Genomic DNA, 16,655 nt, shown 5'->3' on the forward strand with positions numbered 1-16,655 from the left:
TACCTTCACTTTGATAGCTGCCATCCATTCCACATCAAACGCTCCCTTCCCTACAGCCTAGGTATTCGTGGCAAACGTATCTGCTCCAGTGACGAATCCCTCAACAATTACACCAATAACCTGACCAGTGCTTTCCTCTCCCGCAACTATCCTGCAGACCTTGTCCACAAACAGATCTCCCGAGCAATACATTCCTCCCCGTCCAACAACAATATTCCTAGCCTCAGACCACACAGAAGCATCCCCCTTGTCACCCAATATTATCCTGGCCTCGAATACATCAATAAATTACTCCGCCAGGGATATGACTTTCTCAAGTCAACCCCTGAAATGAGATCATCCCTTGACAAAATTCTCCCCACACCACCCAGAGTTGCCTTTCGTCGTCCCCCTAACCTCCGTAACATCCTTGTTAAACCCTGCAATATTCCCAGACTACCTTCTCTACCCAGCGGTTCCTACCCCTGTAACCGACCCCGCTGCAAAACCTGCCCCATGCATCCCCCCACAACCACCTACTCCAGCCCCGCTACTAGGAAAACATACACAATTCAAGGAAGGGCCACGTGTGAGACTACACATGTCATTTATCAGCTGACATGCCTGCACTGCACAGCCTTTTACATCGGTATGACAACAACTAAACTGGCTGAGCGCATGAACGGACACAGACGAACTGTCCGCCTAGGAGATGTCCAATACCCAGTAGCGGAGCATGCCCTCCAGCATAATTCTAGGGACCTAGGAACCTGCTACACTGTACGTGCCATTTGGCTTCTCCCACCCAACACCAGTCCCTCTGAACTGCGGAGATGGGAACTTGCACTCCAGCACATCCTTTCATCCCGCCATCCCCCTGGACTAAACCTACGTTAAACAACCTCACTCCCATTTACTTTTCAGTCTTCTCCTCTTTCCCTTTCCTCTTTAGCCATTCATGCATCTTTCCATCCTACATCTTTATACTATACACCTCTTTACTTCTGTATGCATCCTCTTTGGCTTGAAGCTGGCACAGTACCTGCAGTAGAATATCTTTGGCTTCCCTCTGACAACCATGCCTCCATCCTTGCTACCTTCCCTGTTTTCCTTTCCCTGTTGCTTCATAACCTGGGTTGTGAGTAACTAAATCCACTTTCCCTTCTTCCCTTTCTTTCCCCTCTCTCCTCCCTGATGAAGGAACATTTATTCCGAAAGCTAGGAGCTTAAATTTTCGGTTGTTTTTTGTGTCTCTATCGGCTGTACTGAGCTGAGGTAAGTACTGGCCAGCCCCTCTATCTCTTTGTTAGTAATTGTTTCACATCTTTATATGAGATTTTCCATTAATTATTTAGTTCATTTATTATAGGTTTTATGATATGATTTTGTTCCTTTGATTTGTCTATAAAAATGTTATCAATTGCTGTCCTTGAGGATTTAGTGATCCTAGTTGGAAAGTTTACAGTGTGAGTTAGATTGAAAGACAACATTACTAACTGCAGTAAATGTTTACTGGAACATTGAATTAGAAAATCTGTATTAAAGTCACCAGCAATCAAAATTTCTTTGTTTCTTACTGTTAAATAACCCAAAAGAGCTTCTAGATGATTTATGAATAGATTATAATTTCCTGCAGGTGCTCGGTAAATAGTTACTATTATATAGGATCTGTTATGGAACTCTACTTCTGTTGCACATGCTTCTAGATGCTGCTCTAAACAGAATTTATTAATGTCAGTGTTCTTGAATTTATGGCAGTTTTTAATAAATATGGCAACTCCTCCTCCATCCATATCTACTCTGCATAAGTAGGAAGCTAGCTTAAATCCTGAAATGTCTAACATACCTATACCAGTATGTACAGGTACATGGGACCAGTGTACTGTACACTGTAATTGGAATAACTTGCAAATCATGACATTAATTCATCTGTCAGTCTGTTCTAGGCATTCAACATAGTGTTCCCAAGTGAGGAAATGGTTGACATGGTATTACTGTATGGAGAATGTCACCGAAATGGCACACTTGTGGTACAGTTGTATGCCCGGTAGTGCCCTAATAGACATCAAATCTGCCCTACCTTCATGAATATTGTTAAAAGGCTTCATATGACAGGACGGTTGTCTCCATGAATGCACATTTGGAGCAGGGGTGTAACACATGAAGCAGCAGAGGTAAGCCATTGCAAATAAACAATCCTCATGCTAGATTCATAAAATGAGGGCAGATGGGAACCCTTCAAACAAGAGTGATGCACATTCTGCACAGGCACAGATGCCACCAATATGACAAGGTAGTATATCAAGGCCTCCATGGCAAACAATCTTCACAGTCACCTGGAATATTACGTAATGCAGCAAGGCCATGACCTTATGTGTAGTGTACTATTTGCAAGTGAGATGACATATATAAACCATGGGAATGTCAACTTACTCAATATGCACTACTGATCACCAGAAAACCCACACTGGATTCAACAGGTTGAACATCATCAGTGGAGTGTCAGTGTATGGTGTGGTATTGTAGACACTACATCATTGGCTCGTATTTCATTGATGGCACTCTTATCAGGTGACAGTATGAACAGCTTCTGAGATGTACCTTACCAGACACCTACTTCTTCATTTGCACCAAATAATGTGGTACCAACAACTGGCTGCCCTGCATATAATGCCATGGTGGCACAGCAGGCACTAAACCAACAATTCTCACGTTTATGAAACTTCCTGTCAGATTAAAACTGTGTGCCAGACCGAGACTCGAGCTCGGAACCTTTGCCTTTTGCGGGCAAGCACTGTGAGAATGGGTCGTGAGTCATGCTTGGGTAGCTCAGTTGGTAGAGCACTTGCCCACGAAAGGCAAAGGTCTTGAGTTCAAGTCTCACTGTGGCACACACTCCCTGCCGCCGTTGGATAAGCAGCTGCCAGCAGAAAGTCGTATACTCCTAGCTTACTCATTTGTTACATAGTTTAATTCTTAATTTCGTTGCGCGTTTTTGGTATTTGCATTGTTTAATTCATAAATTTCGGGCATATTATAGTATTTGAGTGTTGTAGCATCGCGATTTAGTACCTGAACAGTGTAAAATCGCATAGTCTCCTTCCGCCGCCAAGCAGTGTGTCAGCAGTGCGCAAGTAGCAGCATTACTGCATTTACTTGTCAATCTTGTATTTTAATAATCGTTTAATATTTGTGTCGATTTGTTTGTGCTCTCTGTAGATTAATTCAGACGTTTTTTGCACAACAGTTTTTAGCATGGATAGGGACTGAAACTGCTGTGTTTGGATGCAGGCTGATTTGGCATCCCTTCGTTCCCAGCTTCAGGCAGTGTTGGCTTCAGTCACACAGCTTGAGGCTGTTGCCAATGGGCATCACTGTGGGGGTCCGGATGAGAGTTTGTCGGGGATGGCCAGCTCGTCCCACGCATCCCCCGATCAGACTACGACTGTGGCTGCCCGGGATACTTCTCATATTGAGGCTGATCCCTCACCTGTGGTAGAGTTGGAGGTTGTCTCGAGGTGTGGCAGGGGGTGAAAGACATTCTGGAGAGCTGAACGGAAAGTCTCTCCAGTTTGTCTGACCAGTTTCAGGCTCTGTCTCCGGCTGATACTGATGTTTGGCCAGAGATGGCTGCTTGTCCTGTTCCGGAGGTTGCCCCTCAGTTTGCAAGGTCCGGGCAATCGCAGAGGGTGGGCTTATTGGTAGTTGGGAGCTCCAACATCAGGCGTGTAATGGGGCCCCTTAGGGATATGGCAGCAAGAAAGGGGAAGAAAACCAATGTGCATTCCGTGTGCATACCGGGGGGGAGTCATTCCAGATGTGGAAAGGGTCCTCCCGAATGCCATGGAGGGTACAGGGTGCACCCATCTGCAGGTGGTCGCTCATGTCGGCACCAATGATGTGTGTCACTATGGATCGGAGGAAATCCTCTCTGGCTTCCAGCGGCTATCTCATTTGGTGAAGAATGCCAGTCTCACTAGCAGGATGACAGCAGAGCTCACCATCTGCAGCATCGTCGACAGGACTGACTGCGGACCTTTGGTACAGAGTTGAGTGCAGGGTCTGAATCAGAGGCTGAGACGGTTCTGTGACCGTGTGGGCTGCAGATTCCTCGACTTGCGCCATAGGGTGGTGGGGTTTCGGGTTCCGCTGGATAGGTCAGGAATCCACTACACGCAGCAATGGGCTACGTGAGTAGCAGGGGTTGTGTGGCATGGACTGGGCGGTTTTTTAGGTTAGATGGCCTCGGGCAAGTGCAGAAAGGGCAACAGCCTCAAAGGGTGCGGTAAAGTCAGGACATGCGGGGACCAAGCAGCTATCGGTATTGTAATTGTAAACTGTCAAAGCTGCATTGGTAAAGTACCGGAACTTCAAGCGCTGATAGAAAGCACCAAAGCTGAAACCGTTATAGGTACAGAAAGCTGGCTGAGGCCAGAGATAAATTCAGCCGAAATTTTTACAAAGGCACAGACGGTGTTTAATAAGGATAGATTGCATGAAACCGGTGGTGGCGTGTTTGTCGCTGTTAGTAGTAGTCTATCCTGTAGTGATATTGAAGTGGATAGTTCCTGTGAAATGTTACGGGTGGAGGTTACACTCAACAACCGAGCAAGGTTAATAATTGGCTCCTTTTACCAACCTCCCGACTCAGCAGCATTAGTGGCAGAAAAACTGAGAGAAAATTTGGAATACATTGCACATAAATTTTCTCAGCATATAATAGTCTTAGGTGGAGATTTCAATTTACCAGATATAGACTGGGACACTCAGAAGTTTAGAACAAGTGGTAGGGACAGGGCATCGAGTGACATTATACTGAGTGCACTATCCGAAAATTACCTCGAGCAATTAAACAGAGAACCGACTCATGGAGATAACATCTTGGACCTACTGATAATAAACAGACCCGAACTTTTCGTCTCCGTAAGTGCAGAACAGGGAATCAGTGATCATAAGGCCGTTGCAGCATCCCTGAATATGGAAGTTAATAGGAATATAAAAAAAGGGAGGAAGGTTTATCTGTTTAGCAAGAGTAATAGAAGGCAGATTTCAGACTATCTAACAGATCAAAATGAAAATTTCTGTTTCGTCATTGACAATGTTGAGTGTTTATGGAAAAAGTTTAAGGCAATTGTAAAATGCATTTTAGACAGGTATGTGCCGAGTACAACTGTGAGGGACGGGAAAAACCCACCGTGGTTCAACAACAAAGTTAGGAAACTACTGCGAAAGCAAAGAGAGCTTCACTGCAAGTTGAAACACAGCCAAAACCTCTCAGACAAACAGAAGCTAAATGATGTCAAAGTTACCGTAAGGAGGGCTATGCGTGAAGCGTTCAGTGAATTCGAAAGTAAAATTCTATGTACCGACTTGACAGAAAATCCTAGGAAGTTCTGGTCTTACATTAAATCAGTAAGTGGCTCGAAACAGCATATCCAGACACTCCAGTATGATGGTAGCATTGAAACAGGGGATGACACGCTGAAATACTAAACACCTTTTTCCAAAGCTGTTTCACAGAGGAATACCACACTGCATTTCGTTCTCTAAATCCTCGCACGAACGAAAAAATGGCTGACATCGAAATAAGTGTCCACGGAATAGAAAAGCAACTGGAATCACTCAACAGAGGAAAGTCCACTGGACCTGACGGGATACCAATTCGTTTCTACACAGAGTACGCGAACGAACTTGCCCCCCCTTCTAACAGCCGTGTACCGCAAGTCTCTAGAGGAACGGAAGATTCCAAATGATTGGAAAAGAGCACAGGTAGTCCCAGGCTTCAAGAAGGGTCGTCGAGCAGATGCGCAAAACTATAGACCTATATCTCTGACGTCGATCTGTTGTAGGATTTTAGAACATGTTTTTTGCTCGAGTATCATGTCGTTTTTGGAAACCCAGAATCTACTCTGTAGGAATCAACATGGATTCTGGAAACAGCGATTGTGTGAGACCCTACTCACTTTATTTGTTCATGAGACCCAGAAAATATTAGATACAGGCTCCCAGGTAGATGCTATTTTCCTTGACTTCCGGACGGCGTTACATACAGTTCCGCACTGTCGCCTGATAAACAAAGTAAGAGCCTACAGAATATCAGACCAGCTATGAGGCTCGATTGAAGAGTTTTTAGCAAACAGAGCACAGCATGTTGTTATCAATGGAGAGACATCTACAGACGTTAAAGTAGCCTCTGGCGTGCCACAGGGGAGTGTTATGGGACCATTGGTTTTCACAATTTATATAAATGACCTAGTAGATAGTGTCGGAAGTTCCATGCGGCTTTTCGCGGATGATGCTGTAGTATACAGAGAAGTTGTAGCATTAGAAAATTGTAGCAAAATGCAGGAAGATCTGCAGTGGATATGCACTTGGTGCAGGGAGTGGCAACTGATCCTTAACATAGGCAAATGTAATGTATTGCGAATAAATAGAAAGAAGGATCCTTTATTGTATGATTATATGATAGCGGAACAAACACTGGTAGCAGTTACTTCTGTAAAATATCTGGGAGTATGAGTGCGGAATGATTTGAAGTGGAATGATCATATAGAATTAATTGTTGGTAAGGTGGGTACCATGTTGAGATTCATTGGGAGAGTCCTTAGAAAATGTAGTCCATCAACAAAGGAGGTGGCTTACAAAACACTCGTTCGACCTATACTTGAGTATTGCTCATCAGTGTGTGATCCGTACCAGATCGGGTTGACGGAGGAGATAGAGAAGATCCAAAGAAGAGCGGCGCATTTTGTCACAGAGTTATTTGGTAATGATGATAGCGTTACGGAGATGTTTAGCAAACTCAAGTGGCAGACTCTTAAAGAGAGGTGCTCCGCATTGCGGTGTAGCTTGCTGTCCAGGTTTCGAGAGGGTGCGTTTCTGGATGAGGTATCGAATATATTGCTTCCCCCTACTTATACCTCCCGAGGAGATCACGAATGCAAAATTAGAGAGATTCGAGTGTGCACGGAGGCTTTCAAACAGTCGTTCTTCCCGCCAACCATACGCGACTGGGACAGAAAAGCGAGGTAATGACAGTGGCATGTAAAGTGCCCTCCGCTACACACCGTTGGGTGGCTTGCGGAGTATAAATGTAGATGTAGATGTAGATTAATCTGCCAGGAAGTTTCATATAGGTGCACACTCCTCTGTAGTGTGAAAACTTCGCTCTGGAATTCCCACATTGCTGGATAGGATGGGGCAATCCTATTCAGGGATATCCAGCATGGTCACTGGACCTCACTCCCATAGACTTTTTTCTCTGGGAACATGTGAAGGATGTGGTTATCAGCACGTCCTAAAACAGTAGCCAATATGAAGACCTGTATTACCACTATGTGCGCTGTAATAATACCACAATCACTGACAGCTGTGAGTGGATGAGTGACGGAGTGTGTCCAGTGGTGATGGCAATCTCTTCGAACATATGTTGTAGCATTTTGGCTGTGAGACATGTGGTTGTACATTGGCGTACATTTTGTGCATTATGGAGAAGATATATGTTTGTTTAGTTGGTACTACTGTATGTTTATGTGTGCATTTCACCATCTGCAATGATTCAATTGTGTCACAGACATTAAAGATGTTCAGTGACGTGTCCTGTATGTGGCATGTACTATTGTGTAATTGACGTAGAATTACATACATATACAGGGTGTTTCAAAAATGACCGGTATATTTGAAACGGCAATAAAAACTAAACGAGCAGCGATAGAAATACACCGGTTGTTACAATATGCTTGGGACAACAGTACATTTTCAGGCGGACAAACTTTCGAAATTACAGTAGTTACAATTTTCAACAACAGATGGCGCTGCAAGTGACGTGGAAGATATAGAAGACAACGCAGTCTGTGGGTGCGTCATTCTGTACGTCGTCTTTCTGTTGTAAGTGTGTGCTGTTCACAACGTGCAAGTGTGCTATAGACAACATGGTTTATTCCTTAGAATAGAGGATTTTTCTGGTGTTGGAATTCCACCGCCTAGAACACAGTGTTGTTGCAACAAGACGAAGTTTTCAACGGAGGTTTAATGTAACCAAAAGCGATACAATAAAGGATGTGTTTGAAAAATTTCAACGGACTGGGAACGTGACGGATGAACATGCTGGAAAGGTAGAGCAACCGCGTACGGCAACCACAGAGGGCAACGCGCAGCTAGTGCAGCAGGTGATCCAACAGCGGCCTCGGGTTTCCGTTCGCCGTGTTGCAGCTGTGATCCAAATGACGCCAACGTCCACGTATCATCTCATGCGTCAGAGTTTACTCCTCTATCCATACAAAATTGAAATGCGGCAACCCCTCAGCGCTGCTACCATTGCTGTACGAAAGACATTCGCTAATGATATAGTGCACAGGATTGATGACGGTGATATGCATGTGGGCAGCATTTGGTTTACTGGCGAAGCTTATTTTTACCTGGACGGCTTCATCAATAAACAGAACTAGCGCATATGGGGAACCGAAAAGCCCCATATTGCAGTCCCATCATCCCTACATCCTCAAAAAGTACTGGTCTGGGCCGCCATTTCTTCCAAAGGAATCATTGGCCAATTTTTCAGATCCGAAAGGATTACTGCATCACGCTATCTGGACATTCTTCGTGAATTTGTGGCGGTACAAACTGCCTTAGACAACACTGCGAACACCTCGTGGTTTATGCAAGATGGTGCCCGGCCACATCACACGGCCGACGTCTTTAACTTCCTGAATGAATATTTCGATGATCGTGTGATTGCTTTGGGCTATCCGAAACATACAGGAGGCAGCATGGATTGGCCTCCCTATTCGCCAGACATGAACCCCTGTGACTTCTTTCTGTGGGGACACTTGAAAGACCAGGTGTACCGCCAGAATCCAGAAACAATTGAACAGCTGAAACAGTACATCTCATCTGCATGTGAAGCCATTCCGCCAGACACGTTGTCAAAGGTTTCGGGTAATTTCATTCAGAGACTACGCCATATTATTGCTACGCATGGTGGATATGTGGAAAATATCGTACTATAGAGTTTCCCAGACTGCAGTGCCATCTGTTGTTGACAATTGTAACTACTGTAATTTCGAAAGTTTGTCTGCCTGAAAATGTACTGTTGTCCCAAGCATATTGCAACAAACGGTGTATTTCTATCCCTGCTCGTTTAGTTTGTATTGCTGTTTCAAATATACCGGTCATTTTTGAAACACCCTGTAGCATGTATCCCTCTGTTAGCATGTATCCCTCTGTGTGACCTTTTGACAGTAATTAATTTTGTTTACTCTGACCAGTGGTTATCAGTATTTTGTTACCATTGTGTTAATTGTAGTATTGCAAAATGTTCCATAAAGCACATACAAGTAAACTGTGTCCTTGTTTCCACTGTGGGTGACTGGACATCCATATGTTTTCCAGAACACATACTAACAGTTTACATAGCAATATGTAGGTACAGCATTTGTTGTATCATAGTACATCAATTACATCATGATTACGAGCAATGTGTGGGTCACACTTGCATAGCAGGAAGTGCAATAGTGGTGTGTTTCGTTCATTTCATGCTTCAATTTCACATTCCAATTTCTCTGGATGTAATTGACACATTATGATGCAACCAATGCCATTACTATTGTGATTTATCATGTTATTGATTGGGTATGGAATAACACGGGGTGTCCATTGAAAAAGTTTGTGTTGAAACCAATATTTTCACATAGTTTAGAATGTCTCATAGTATTTATTTTCATGAGAATCTGCCATACATTCATACCCTTAAAAGCCATTTGTCAGTATGTATTGGGTTCTAGAGATGTTGGTGGTGAAATATTTAGGTGGGACACCCTGTATAAAAAATGGTGGGAGACAAATCACAGCTGAAATGTGTTACTAGCACCATAAAGTTCATACCAGCTGAAGGTTCAAATAAATACTGTGACCTTCCAAGTCTCACTCATACATATTTAAAACTGGGAATTTGATTCATTTACCTCATTTCTTTATACCACATTCACTAAAATTATATGTATGATTTTAATGACAGTAATTATGTTACATTCATTGTAAACTACAATACATATTCCTTCCAAAGAGTGTGACCCATTGATTTTCTACTTCTTTCACCGAGCGAGGTGGCACAGTGGTTAGCACACTGGACTCACATTCGGGAGGACGACGGTTCAATCCCGTCTCTGGCCATCCTGATTTAGGTTTTCCGTGCTTTCCCTAAATCGTTTTGGGCAAATGCCGGGATGGTTCCTTTGAAAGGGCACAGCCGATTTCCTTTCCAATCCTTCCCTAACCCAAGCTTGCGCTCCGTCTCTAATGACCTCGTTGTCGACAAGACATTAAACACTAACCACCACCACCATCTACTTCTTTCAATAAAACATCTTCATGCATGCTGAGTAGCCCTTATATATAGGACAGATAAGAAAGCTCTTAGAGATATGCCAGCAGTCACTCTAAAAATTAATGTTTTGCATAAACAATAACAACCAAAGATAAAACCAGTCTCCTCAAAAGGTAAAATAAACAAAAGAAAAGAAATTCTAAGCTGGAAAATAAACATGTCCAAGCCTGTGACTGAGCGATAATAATGGACACACAGTGATTTGAAAGGTAAAACATAAGGATTACAGCAACTATTCCAGAGATGGCATGATATGAAAGAATCAGGAGCATAATCCACAAACATGGCTAGCATAAGGGAAGCCCAAATCAAAAGATAAATAGAAAATAAGGCGGGATAAGAATTCAGTAAAAGAAATGGAAACTAAAGCAGGCACTTTATTGCAACTGACAAACCGAGACGCTGGCTGAAAAATTTAATAATTATGAAGTCACTCACTCTACTAGGGAACAGTGTATCACAGAAATATATTTTTATAGGTTTCCAACTTCCAACAGTATCATTTACAAACCAAACAGATCACCAGTTTGTGTATACAAAAAGACATGACAGTATTTTCTTAAGTGAATATCTGAATTAGTAACAGAGCTTGCTCCTGGTGCTGCTGCCTTTGCTACTGATCATGTATGATCATGGTTGTTTTACAGGTACATGGCAACATTATCATCAGTAGCTCCAGACATACTTCACATAGAACCATATATTACAGTTTCTTCCTGATCCAGTTACATATGGGGTACAGGATGAATGTGGAACAGGCAACAGAGGTAGAGTAGAAGTATAGAAGTTGAGGTAAGTTCTGAAAATAATTCAAAAAACAAAAGAAATGTCAGAAAGAAAAATATTTGAAATTGTGTATTATTGCCACTAAATGTCTGTATGTAAGAAAAATCATTATCAATATAAAAACTGTGAATTAATTTAAAAATATTCAAAGAGACTACGAGACATCTCATAGCTAATGGGAAGGCTTTTCCTCACCTCTCACTCAAGCCATAGACAAATGTCCAAGAGAGAAAAAGCAACAAAGGTAGACTTAGTTTGAGACACATCTGCACCAGAGAAAGAGGACAGACACGTTGGTGGAGATGGATGTAGGGTTAGCGACTTAGTGAACTGAGCAGAAGAAGATTTTAAGTGCTTTTAAAACAATGTATGTATGTGAGAACAATGCTCTGATGTGAAAGGTGCTCTAATTCAGATCAGCAGTGGTGCATCTATATCAGCAGTGCACCAAAACTTCATTTTCACATGGCACTAGCTGTAGGAGGAAATGTACCTAACTGAGGCTACCTGTTTGCTGCTACTGTACATCCAGTAAAATGTGTACATATGTTCTGAGAGGGATTTATCCCAATTTACCTGATTCTATAAACTTCAAATATTCCCAGCTTGGACATAAAAAAGTACCATACTACACAGACTATTTTCCCAACATCCACTATTGTCATGAGGAGAGTCCTCTAAGTTTTGTCAGTAATATAATAAGCTATTTGGTCATGGTGTAATTGAGAGAAATTTAAAAGGAGTCAGAAAACATGTTCCAGCAAACTAGTCTCTTCCTCAAAGTTGTAATCTTTTATTTACTATTGGATTTTTCCCTATCATCCTCAAAGTATGCCAATATTGGTAACAGAGTCACAGTGTTCAAGCAACATTTAATAACTATGCAAGAATTGTTAAGGTTAAACTGAAGGTGAAACAGTACTGTGCACTGCACAATAATAATTGTAGATCGATAAAATCTTAAATATAGGTATTGTAAACTGTATATGACAAAGTCCATTTGAAGCGAAAAATTTCTACCATGATTACCAGTGAACAACATAGTCATTTGAGTAGTTAATGCCATTATTGGAGATATTGCTGAGAAAGCATATTCAGATTGATTTGTTAAAAGTCAAAGTAAATGCACTGAAATTGTGACTTAAAACAGACAGCTGAACACTGAGAGTATTCATGAAACATTGAGAATGGTAGTAATTTGGTACTAACAACATTTTTATTGTGTCCCGCTGTTGGATTTAGCATCTTCTCTGGAGTTAAATTGTCTTTTGCATTCTGTTATAATAATGTCTAGAGAGGAAGATTTACTACCAGATTAGAAAATTTAACCCAGGCACTTGTTTTTCCTTTATGGCAGAGAGCAGTGACAAATATTTCAAGAGTTGTAACACTGAAGATTCAAACAAAATAATAAAATCTATAATAAGTACATAAGATTCAATTCACAAAGAGAAAGCAGGCAGCCAAAAGAAAATTGCTACAAACTCCAAAACATCATTTTACATGCCAGGAAAATGTTCTCCCATATAACAGTTCACACATAAACAGTTAAAAAAAATTGTCATCAGTGGGGACTAAATGCTGTATCTTCTCCCACACAAGCTCAACAATACAATCACTCACAGATATGCTTTTCCTGGGCTCCATAGCTATGGTGATACTTTTAATTATCATTTACGCATGTTCTACTGGATGACAACACACAGGATGAACTAAATCAGTGTTATAGTTCATACTCCACTGACATACAATGTTTGGTGCTGATCTGAGTGTCTGACATCTGAAGGTTTGGGTGTAAGAGGACTGAATTCTTAACAGACTATAAGAATTTGTCAAGTACATCAATATGGGGAGTAGCATAGGTGGATGCCCTTCAGGGTTCTTAGCTGTGGCAAAAGTCCCTCCCTCCACATTTATGTTGAACAGTGAGAAAGCTGAGAGTATCATCTAGTTTTGTGGTGTAATCCACTCTCATGAATCTTAGGACTCATCCAACACCTGTTTCATCATATGTCAGTATGAAGGAAGAGAAGTACTTAGCAACCGTCTCTCCTCAGGTCAGCCAGGACAACATACTTCATCAATATATGGACCAATGTGAGAAGGGAGACCCACAAACTTGAGTTTTACCTCTTGCCATAAGATAAAATTACGAGTAGGCTTAGGGTGTGTAATCTGCAGTCTGCATAAAGTGATAAGATACTTTCCACAATGTTTGGTAGTGGTTTCCTTGATTATTCTCAATCTATTGGGGGGAGGGACTAAAAGCTTACCAGTCCCTACCCCAAGTTTTTAAGATTAGATGATTCTGTTTCATCTTAAGTCAATACCAGGTATCACAATGTCTAGTAATTCATTCTTAGCAAATTTGTTAATGACAGCACTAACCCTGGTCATGTTCACCAAATGTGTTCCATGGGTAATGCTGGCTAACAGCATCAAGACAGCATAATGAGTCAGAGCATGACAGAAAATTTTTATTTTCTTCGTTTCCAATGAGTTACTGTTGGCTCTGCAGTCAATGTGCTACATACTTGGCTCTGCAGTCAATGTGCTACACACATTTGACAAAGACAATAGTTCATAGTTATTTGAGTACACAACTGCATACTCAACACAACTTAAAAGACACAGTTTTCTATAGATAGTAATGTCCGTGTTACCTCCAGGTGCACAGAGCAGATTAAACAATATATTTGTGTGAGCTATGTGCCAAAGAAGGGTCTGAGAAGAGGGTCTGTGCATGCTCGTTACTGGATATAGCTGAAGATAAGTCCTTCATACTTTCAGCCACACTATGCCTGGAGTGGTTTCTGTGAAGTCTAAGACTCCTGACTGACTGACAGACAGAGTGGGATGGCATTGATTGCCAGGCAACTTACTAATTATTATTACACAATTAACTAGAAGTTCCCAACTCACAATGGAGATAGCTAGAGATGGGCAGTCCGCTCCTAAATTGATGTAAAATCTTTCTAAAGAGTGGATGATGGATGATTCAGAAATAATGATTGGCAGCTCATCTGTTTTGAAATGCATCTCTGGTAGAGATGGGCAAAGCTGTTCTTTTCAGTGACTGGATTAGAACTGCTCACTCACTGAAATGAACTAGCTCATTTTCATGACTCAGTACTCACCAATCACTCACAAAAATAAGTACAAGGAAAATACATTGCCTTTTTAAATTCAGGTCACTAACCCTGAATTTCTATTTGATTTGGACTTATTTTGAAAGAACATACAAAGAGCAGTAATAATTTTCAGTTGTATCCCTAGTAATTTTCAAATACAAGAGTTTTAAATTTCGTATGCTGTAAAAATTATAAATATTACAAGAATATCATAAATTTTTTTATCAAGTGGAAAAATTTTAAGAGTGAAGACTGATCCTTGTTATATTTTTATTCTTTTAATGGGAAAAAATATAAAAAAAATATAACAACTGTAATTGAAGTGTACCGGCAGTCATCACAACTTACTGACAGTGTTATCATATACGTCCCCATCAAGGAAAAATTAATCAGTATTGTCATTTATAAATAAAATTTAACCTGTTTTAGTTGAGGTGAGTTTCTTTCTCTTATTAGTGGACATTTGTCCTGCTTCTGAAAATATTCATTCACAGGCCACTGATGTTGCTGTGAAACACAATACTTTTAGAACCAGTTGATACAGCACTGGCCACAGCAATTTTCTCATTTCCCACCAGTTTAAGGGATTGCTGTTTCTAGGCAAATATCCCTCTAGTAAATATTTGTCCAGTTTGACAATTGCCGCACTTTCTAAGTCGTGACTTGCTTGGAGCTGACTAATAGTCTTATTGAACTCCTCCCAGACTGAAGAAGTCTCATGTGTCACAGTGGTAACTTGAACAACCAACACTTTCATTTTTGCAATATCCATCACGTAGCAGTCCTGAAATGTTTTGTCTTCTGAAAATCCTAGTGTTTGAATCAGGGTTCCAGTAATGTTGCCTGACTAATCAGTTCGTTGATGGAGATAACCCCAAATCACTCTGATAACTTTTTAAGCAAATTATCAACCAGTAACTATTTATTGAGGATATTCTTTATATTTATCTTTAAAAGATTTTAGTTGCTGTTCCATAAATCTTGGCAAGATTTTCATTTTTAAAATTGAGACTGTTGTCTCTGAGGACACTTCTTTGGTTATCTCATTGAAAACTCTCAAAATCCTTAAAGCCTGTCACGTTATCTCCCAGTCTGTGCTTTATAAGTTTACGGTGATTGATTTTCCACCTAAAAGAGTGAGGCAACAAATTATGGCATCTTTATTTAAAACAAATCTTTGCAACATTTCATAAGTTCCACATGGTTGGCACATCTTGTTTCAGTTTCAGTCAGTTTTTGTTTCTTTAATTTTCTTGCATTTCAGCTAGTTTGCTTAAAGCAAAGGGTTTCTCCTTATGAAAGATAACAACTCATTTGACCTCATCAACAGTTTACTGTATGGACTTCTGAATTGCATATTATGCAGTGAGGTTTAAAGAATGTGCAAAGCATGGGATATATTGAAGTTTCAGAAGCATGGTAGTTAATTTCATATTTGACACATCATCTGTTATTATGGAAGTGATTTTAAAACTGATATTGTATTTCGGATAACAGACTTTACTCAGTCTGACATGTATTCTGCAGTGTGTCTGCCTTAAAATTGTGAGCACTTGAAAAGGTGTGACTTCAGTTCACTCTTCTCATCTATGAAATGTGCAGTGAGTGACTAGAAACTAATGTTATGTACACTTGTCCATGCATCAGACAAAAGGAAGACTGCCTTTGTAGTGTTCAAATCATTTTCAATTTTAACAAATAACTCATGATGCAAACTGGGCATTAGAGAGTTTCACAACATTTTTCGTCTTGATTAATTGTAATCTGGGCAAAGCATACATACTAAATTCTCTCTCTTCAACTGTAGAGAAAGAATGACATTCTGTGCAAATCAAGTTTAAAAGCTGTACATGTAATGACATACTTTTATTTAATATGAGCGGCTTTAAAATATTAAAATGAAATTACTTATTGGTTGTTGTAAATGAAAAGCAGTTGAGGATGAGGCCACAAAAAAAAAAAAAAAAAAAAAAAAAAAAATCAGGACTTGGTCCAGAAACTGATGACACTGATGGGCTGGATACAGTTGAGACATACTGCCTTTCTGGGAGGATACCTTCACCAGCAGTGGAAGCAGATGTCAGTGAGGATGGTTGACGAGAAATAATTTCTCAAATTTTTGCGTCGGTTGATGGCAATCTTGTTTAGCTTCCTGTGCATGATTCCAGAGGTACTATAGGGTACTTCAAGTTTAGATGTCTCTTCAGGTTTCACAAAGTGCCAAAAGCGATGGTTATTATTTGCTGTCTGTAGTGGCCTTTTCCCTTTTCTTCCATTTTGGTAAAATGGTACTGAACATCACTCATAATTTTGCTAGGTGAAGGCAATATGGATGACATATTGTTGTTCAGCATTGAAAAGTACACTGGTAAAAC

Source organism: Schistocerca gregaria, chromosome X (genome assembly GCF_023897955.1).
Source record: "Schistocerca gregaria isolate iqSchGreg1 chromosome X, iqSchGreg1.2, whole genome shotgun sequence".
Lineage (NCBI taxonomy): Eukaryota > Metazoa > Arthropoda > Insecta > Orthoptera > Acrididae > Schistocerca > Schistocerca gregaria.